Source organism: Pinus tabuliformis, chromosome 6, assembly GCF_031772625.1.
Source record: "Pinus tabuliformis cultivar Carrire ecotype Pingquan chromosome 6, CPIR1, whole genome shotgun sequence".
NCBI classification, from domain to species: domain Eukaryota; kingdom Viridiplantae; phylum Streptophyta; class Pinopsida; order Pinales; family Pinaceae; genus Pinus; species Pinus tabuliformis.
In genome coordinates, this window is record NC_142292.1 from 463,908,738 (window position 1) to 463,915,933 (window position 7,196).

Below are 7,196 nucleotides of genomic sequence, written 5' to 3' on the forward strand. Positions count from 1 at the left end.
ATTTCTTTGTATAGTTCCTTCAAATTGTATTGAGTCATGTGGGATAATGCTTAGTTTGCATCTTAAATCATGGAGTCCAATCTTTGAGATGTCAACTCCATCAACGAAAATTCTCCCTCATGTCAGTTCTACAATACGAATTAGTACTTGAAGTGTGAATTTGCCACTACCAGTCCATTCAATTATCCCAATCTTCTCCCGTCTAGGAAATTCACATGTGATACCTTTCAATACAAATGGAATATGTTGTCCATATCAAACCTAATTTCATCTCCGTGATAAAGTCAAATTCTTAGTAGCATAAGACTTCTCTTTATTATTATTATCTTATTTGTGGGGTTGGCTACATTCTATTGAGCATACACTTATTCTTGAAGATAAGGTTTTTGATATACATGCATTTAGAATTACTAACTAAAATTCCCACAGATAATATGTCTATGATGAACATATAAAGATTTAGGACCACCTCCTCTTAATACACCATATGGTCCATTCTAATGAACCTAATCCTTCATTCTAGTGATTACCCTTTATCAAAATACAATAAAATTGTACTCAAGATGACAAATATCTACAAAAAGATAAAAATCAAAGCATACCTCAAGAAAGATAAAATCCAAAAACATACCTATACCAACTACTCCACAAGAAGGACCTTTCCAACAGACCTACTCCTCCATTCCAATGTTGACCCTTTATCGACTTTTAATAAAATTGTACACTCTCTACCTATCCCTACAACATTTTATAATCTATGTTTTCTTCCCAATAATAACAAAAGGGTAAATAAAAAAAATTGAACATAAATGAATAATTGAATCTAAATCGTTTTGCCATAACATACAAACTACAGGAATCTAGTTTACAACGTTGAATTAAAAGGCTAATAAATACAAATATACAAAGGAAAACCTAATAGAAATGGACATTCTTCCAAAAAATAGTAGGTACTAGGTAATGTTAAAACCTATGAGTGAAGTCATGGTTGAAGTTTCACAGTCGATGGAAACCTTGATAGATCATACTACTAATCTTTTCCATGTAAACAGCTTGCCCCACCGGCAGAACATATTGTCCATTCATTTGTTAAACATGCCATTATACAACAACATGGAAAATTGGGCAAGAAAATTTAATGACTTGCATCTTTATCTAAGAAGTTTGTGTTCAAGCCTCTCATAAACTAACATGTGTTCCCCAATATCCTGTGCATGCAAGCCAATTAATTTGCACTGAGAATGATTTAAGAAATATAGTACATTGATTTCCATTAGAAATTACTTATATTACTACAATCACACAAAACAATTGGACAATCGAACTTAAACCTATAACATCCCTTAATTCTATATTTGACAAAATAACTATATCCCCCACATAAAAAGGTTACCTATCTAGTACCAAGAATGAGTCACAACAACATCTTCTACTTTGTGTTGATTGGTAGTTCTCCCCCATTTCAAAGAAATTGTGTAAAAACTTTCTACATGTCCATATACATATTGTTCTCAATTAAAACAATTGCAATTCGTGGAGATGCCTTCAATATTGAAAGACTGCAACCTAGGTGGTTGTCGAGTAATAATCTTTTTGGGGGGTAGAGTAATAACCCATAAGAATTTCACAATAGCCAAATACAAAATAAATAATGAACTCCATTCTTCATATTCATTATCCCATCTCTATAATTTAACTACATATCAACTAAAAACTATAGGAGAAAAGCCAATTTAGTGCAGAGACATGTGAGGGAATAAAGATATATCTTAGGAAACTAGATGTTAATTTATTTGAATTAAAGAGAGGGGTAATGGGGATGTTAAAGACGGATGGACAATCCACAAAAGTTAGTTTTCATGTGTGGTTTTATCTTGACTCATCCCCTACACAATCTACAAAGCTCTGCCATGGATGTAAGCATAGAATTAGTGGAATTTTGAGGTCAAAAATAGGCCTCAAAATGAAAAATGTACTAACAAAATCAACTTTAATAGAGCCACTAGGATTCAAAATGATGATGTCATCCCCAGGGGAAGATTTTTGTGGACAGAAAAGAATCAAACTAGACTTTTTTTAGTCAAATTCTTTACTTATCTCCTTGTAGGTTTACTCAAATTTAATGATCAATTGTTGGATGTGGAATTAGATTTCGCATCAAATGAGTACCCACTCTACATAATTTTGAGTAGTTCCACACCGAGAAAAGTTCAAAATACATGAAAAAATGTGTTTTAAACATACCCTTGTATGCCTTACTCATACCCTTATAGCATGAAGATATCCTTAACGCCAGTCCTTCGCCATTATTAACCACAAAAGTGTATTTACTCGGGAAAGTATGGTCTAATATATTTGTTAATGCTTACATGTGTCTGATGCATCTAAGATTTCCTCCTCCAAAGGCTCCTTAACGATAATCGATCTCATATTTCCTATACTAGTGGGTAGGAGTAAAATGCTATGAGTGATTTTATCATAGCGAAGTAGACCTAAAAAAATAAAAAAGGTGGTATAATTCAACCCATGAGTGTCAATTCCGAGATTACTCACATCGTTAGAAGTCAATAGGAAATTAGTTTGTCGAAGCTCCACCAACCAGGTGCACTAGACGCTTTTTGTCTTGAGAAATATCCACTCATAGATTGAAGCATAATGATCTTTGTTAGGCATAGGATGTGCAATAAAAATCCTATATATGAAGAGTGAGTAGCCGAACTCACAAGAAGTAGGTTCTTCACTAAATTCAACCCGAGGCCTTGAGGCTACACTCCCTTGAGCAAGTCAGTTGTTTGTTCTCTTTACTTTTCAATGAACGTGAAAATGCCCCTAGGTTACTTATTTATTGAGGTACGAAGAGAAACTCCCACTTTTCTCCTCCTAGTTTGGTTGGGACCCCTACCATGGACACATTAAGTCTTCTGGGTCTCACCCTTGTGATTCTTGTTTCGTACTTGTTACCCACCAAAAGTGGGTGACCCCATAGGAGAATTTTTCTCCTTTAAATCTCTTCAAACGACACCTAGCAACCCCTAATAGCCACCAGTGTAGCTAATGTATTATGCCATTTGATCTAAGCTCCCTAAACTAGTCATGTGTATCCTCGACCATCTATTAATAGCATGTGTTTGGAGGTGGGAAATCCACTTTTAAAGGTATGTTTTTCATTGTGTAATCAAGTGTTTATGCTTGTTTTTCCTTGGGCATGTTGAGTAATTGGGTGACTTGGAAGAAGAATGATTTTAACTATAGTGTTGTTCCCTCACCTTAAATGAAGGGTTAATCCTCAACCTATTCCTGTGGGATCTCCTCTATTGACCTATGGATTCATGGAGGGCACTACTTGGGAGACCTTGATTTTGGTAGTGCGGTCCCATTTTCCCATTTCACATTTTTCACTCTCCTTCGCACATTACAAGCCCTATTTCATCATCTTCCCTCTCTGGTTCCAAATGGCCATTAGATCCACAAGGCACTGGTATGACCCTCCCCTTGTCCACATGTTTGGGTCGGGTTTGGAATTGTTGCTCCAGAGATTGATGTAGCTAAAAGAATGTTAAAAGAATATCATGGCCACAAGCAAGAAACAAAACAAAAGAATGTCATAAAATGCAAAAGATGACTGAAACATATAATATAGCACATGGGGAAAAGCCAAACATGAGCTCTACCCCTTCATCATGACCATCACCCTGGTTCCTAGGGCCCTTGAGTGACCCCATACATCATTAAGGAATCCATGCATGTCCCAACCCCTGGTGGGCGATGAACTGCCCCACCTTAAGGGGGTAATAGTTGTTGCATATCTCTCACAACATGCTCTTATTTCCTAGATCCCCAAACAATAATACAAAGAAAAATCATAAAAGGTAAAATACAAATAATGAAGGGTGGAAAAACAAAGGTCAGGGTAACTCATGTATCCACAATTGCTCCCTCCTACATCTATATACTCAAATATGTGGACATCCCTCATCAATACCATCCTTGAACCCACGACATTTGGCTTTGTGATCCCTGTGTCCCCATCCATCTCATCATTATTTACATGACCCCTATCAATTAAAGGATGTACCTTGGATTTGTCTTTCCCGTTAGGGGTTGGGAACACCTAATAGGATTGTTTATTAGCCATTCCTACCTATGGAGGTAACACTATTATAAGCTTAAAACCCCAAATCTGGAAGGGAAGCCCACTATGAAGTCTCAATGTGCCCTTGATTAACAAGCTTGGTTCATTAGATGCACTAATGAATTATTGTACCTGATGATGAGGAAACACATTGGATCTTATTTGTAATTGGAAGTTGGTTTCATCATGTGTTGGGCAACTTAATTGGGGCCCAAGCCCGCCAGAGCATCATATTGACACTCCTAGGGGATGCGTTGAGAGCCATGGGGCTCCATCATGTGTTAGAGCATCATTTAATGCCATGGGTACCTCCAACACCCTCGACAGTCTGCCCATTGCCCCATATTATTTGCGAGATGATGCACTTGGACTAGGGTGCCCCGGTCGACTTAGCATATTATGGCAGCAGATCCAAGGCCCAGAGGACATTTGTCTCACCGTTGAGACATGAGAGAGAAAGAACCATCATTAGAGCCCTCATCATTGGAGCAGTATAGGAATTTTTACCATCAAGAGACCCATGAGACTAGTTCTTGAGCCCCAAACCCAATTTGGGGCCCCACATGATGAATTGCATGGAGACTAAGGAGCCATCCCCTTGTTTGAGATTTATAGATCCCTCTCTCACATTTTGGCACAAAGAGAACTCAACGTGGCCCTCCAGTAACCCTACATCAGCATGACATCATCATTTCAGCTAGCATTTGGATGGCTAATTCATATTATCATAAAGCTACTTGGGTGCATTGTGACCAAGGGATGTATCTTGCCCAATTTCACAATGTTGTGGGGCTTCTAGTCTTAATTCTACTTAGTAGATCATGTATAAATAGATGAGAGCTCATTTGAGCTACCCATCATCATCACACTTGGATTGGATCACTTGAAGAGAACTCACACTTGTTTTTTGGCTATTGGAGAATCTTTTGGAATGCATTTTGACATTTGGAGTTAATTCACATTTCTTCTTTGGAGCTACTTCTTGGATCTTGGATGGATATATTACATGTCATCTTGTAAGTGCTTGATGGAATTTTTCTCTTGAATTTGTCTAATGTATGGAATTGTTGCTTCTGGAATGTGCTAATTGTGCCCTAATTCTTGAAAAATAATTTTGGAAGGCTTTCTAGTTGAGTATTGCATATGTTATTCAATGTATGGCATGTAATGAATGTTCCTAGTGGAGGAAAAGCTTGAACTCTCCATGAAATTCCATTGTCTTTGAAGTGGGTAAATGTTTAATGTGGTACCTAGGGCATCATTTTTAAGCCTCCTTAGAGACTATTTAGCTCATCTTGAACATCCTAAGACTCCATAGCCCAAAATACTAGGCACTAGTCCAAGAAACTTGGTGATCGACTCCTCTCTTCTCCATATTTTCTTCTCCTCAAATTTTAGGTCCTGTTACCCACCACTAGTGGGTGCCCCCTACAGGAGAAATTTTCTCCTAGATATGCCTTCAGCTGACAGCTAGCAGCCCCTTGCAGCTGGCTAGAAAAAAAATACTTGCATTTTGTCTTCCATGTAATCATGTTAGCTTTATTTGTTTCTTTCTATCTTATGGCTATTCCTGCAATCCGATGCTTAGCTGGTTGGAGAGATCCCAGGCTTTGGAGAGTACAAGCTCGCATTTCAGAACCAAGAACATTAGACCCTTTAAGACCTGAATATCACCATGCTATAATTCATTGGGAACAAGAACTGGATCTGGTAACCCAGGCTTTATTGTTGTAAGCACATGACACCAAGTTGGTAGCCACCTTTTAAGAATGAAGTCTACAAATTCATTATTAGATTACCATAGGAAATACAATACTTCCAGCGGGGACAATGGTGTGGGCACTGTTAATTTCTGATGTCAGCAGCATGCCTGTTCCCCAGACATCGGTATCCATGGACAATGTTTTAAGTGGTCAACTTTCAAGTGAGAAGTATGAAAATATAGTCAAGAATTCTCAAGAAGAACATAGTGATGCAAGTGTAAAGGTAGCAATTCTGACTGTGAGCAATACTATAGCCTATGGTGCTAGGCCCAATCGAAATAGTCCTAGGGCAATTTTTGTGATAAATTCTCTATCAGAAAACATGGGTGGTGCAAGGATGGTTTCAACTAAGGTTGTTAATGATACAGTTGATCATATTAGAGGAGCCATACAAAGATGGAGTGATCATGATAAAGTTGATCTTACTTTAACTACAAGTAATACTGGATTTGCTCCAAGAAATGTAACTCCAAAAGCAACAAAACCTTTGTTAGACAAGGAGGAACCAGGCCCCATGCAAGTCATGTTACAAGAGAGCCTCAAGGTGAGGATAACATCAATTCTTTCTTGTGCTCTTGTTGGTATTCGTTGCTCAAGTTTGATAATCAACATGCCAGGTGACCCAAATGTTGTAGTTGAGTGTTTAGAAGATTTGACGCCAACAATTCTACATGGATTAAGACAGTTAAGAGGAGACAACAAATAAAATCATCCTTGTCATGCACCGTACCAAGAATCCAAACCCATTAACTATTTCATGTGTTCTCTCAGCATACACCAACCTAGCATCTTTGCAACAAATTCACAGTTACACAATTAGAAATGTTTTATTATCTAATGTATTTGTGGGAAAAACCCAAACAAACATGTATATTATATTTTGAAGCATAAAATATGCACGCAAGTTGTTTGATAGCCTCTCTCAATAAATATTGTTTCATAGACCATAGTGATTGTAGGGTATGGTAAATATGCTCTTCTCTATTTTACCAAATGTGGGAGGTGGGTGTTATGCCTAATTACATAATATTCATTGGTATTATTAATGTTTGTAGCTAGTTAGTCTTGGTTGAGGAAGGATTGGTTGAGAAGTTCTCCAATTTGAGCCTTGACTAGCACTGTCTCATCTTGTTGGAATATAATGTCATTTTTTTAGTGTTCTCATGATTCAACTCATGTATTGGAAGGATGGATGGCTTTGCAAATATGGAAAGTATTGTCCAGGTTTGTGCATGTCATTTCCTTTCATTCATCTTCTAGTAGCATAAGATTGATAATATTTCTAATATTTGCAGTCAAAT

At 37.4% G+C, this 7,196-nt stretch overlaps 1 pseudogene; it reads left to right on the forward strand.

The window, feature by feature from the left end:
- The first annotated feature begins 1,813 nt into the window (after positions 1-1,813).
- Positions 1,814-6,715, forward strand: LOC149259321 (molybdopterin biosynthesis protein CNX1 pseudogene; annotated as a pseudogene).
- The last annotated feature ends 481 nt before the right edge of the window (positions 6,716-7,196 follow it).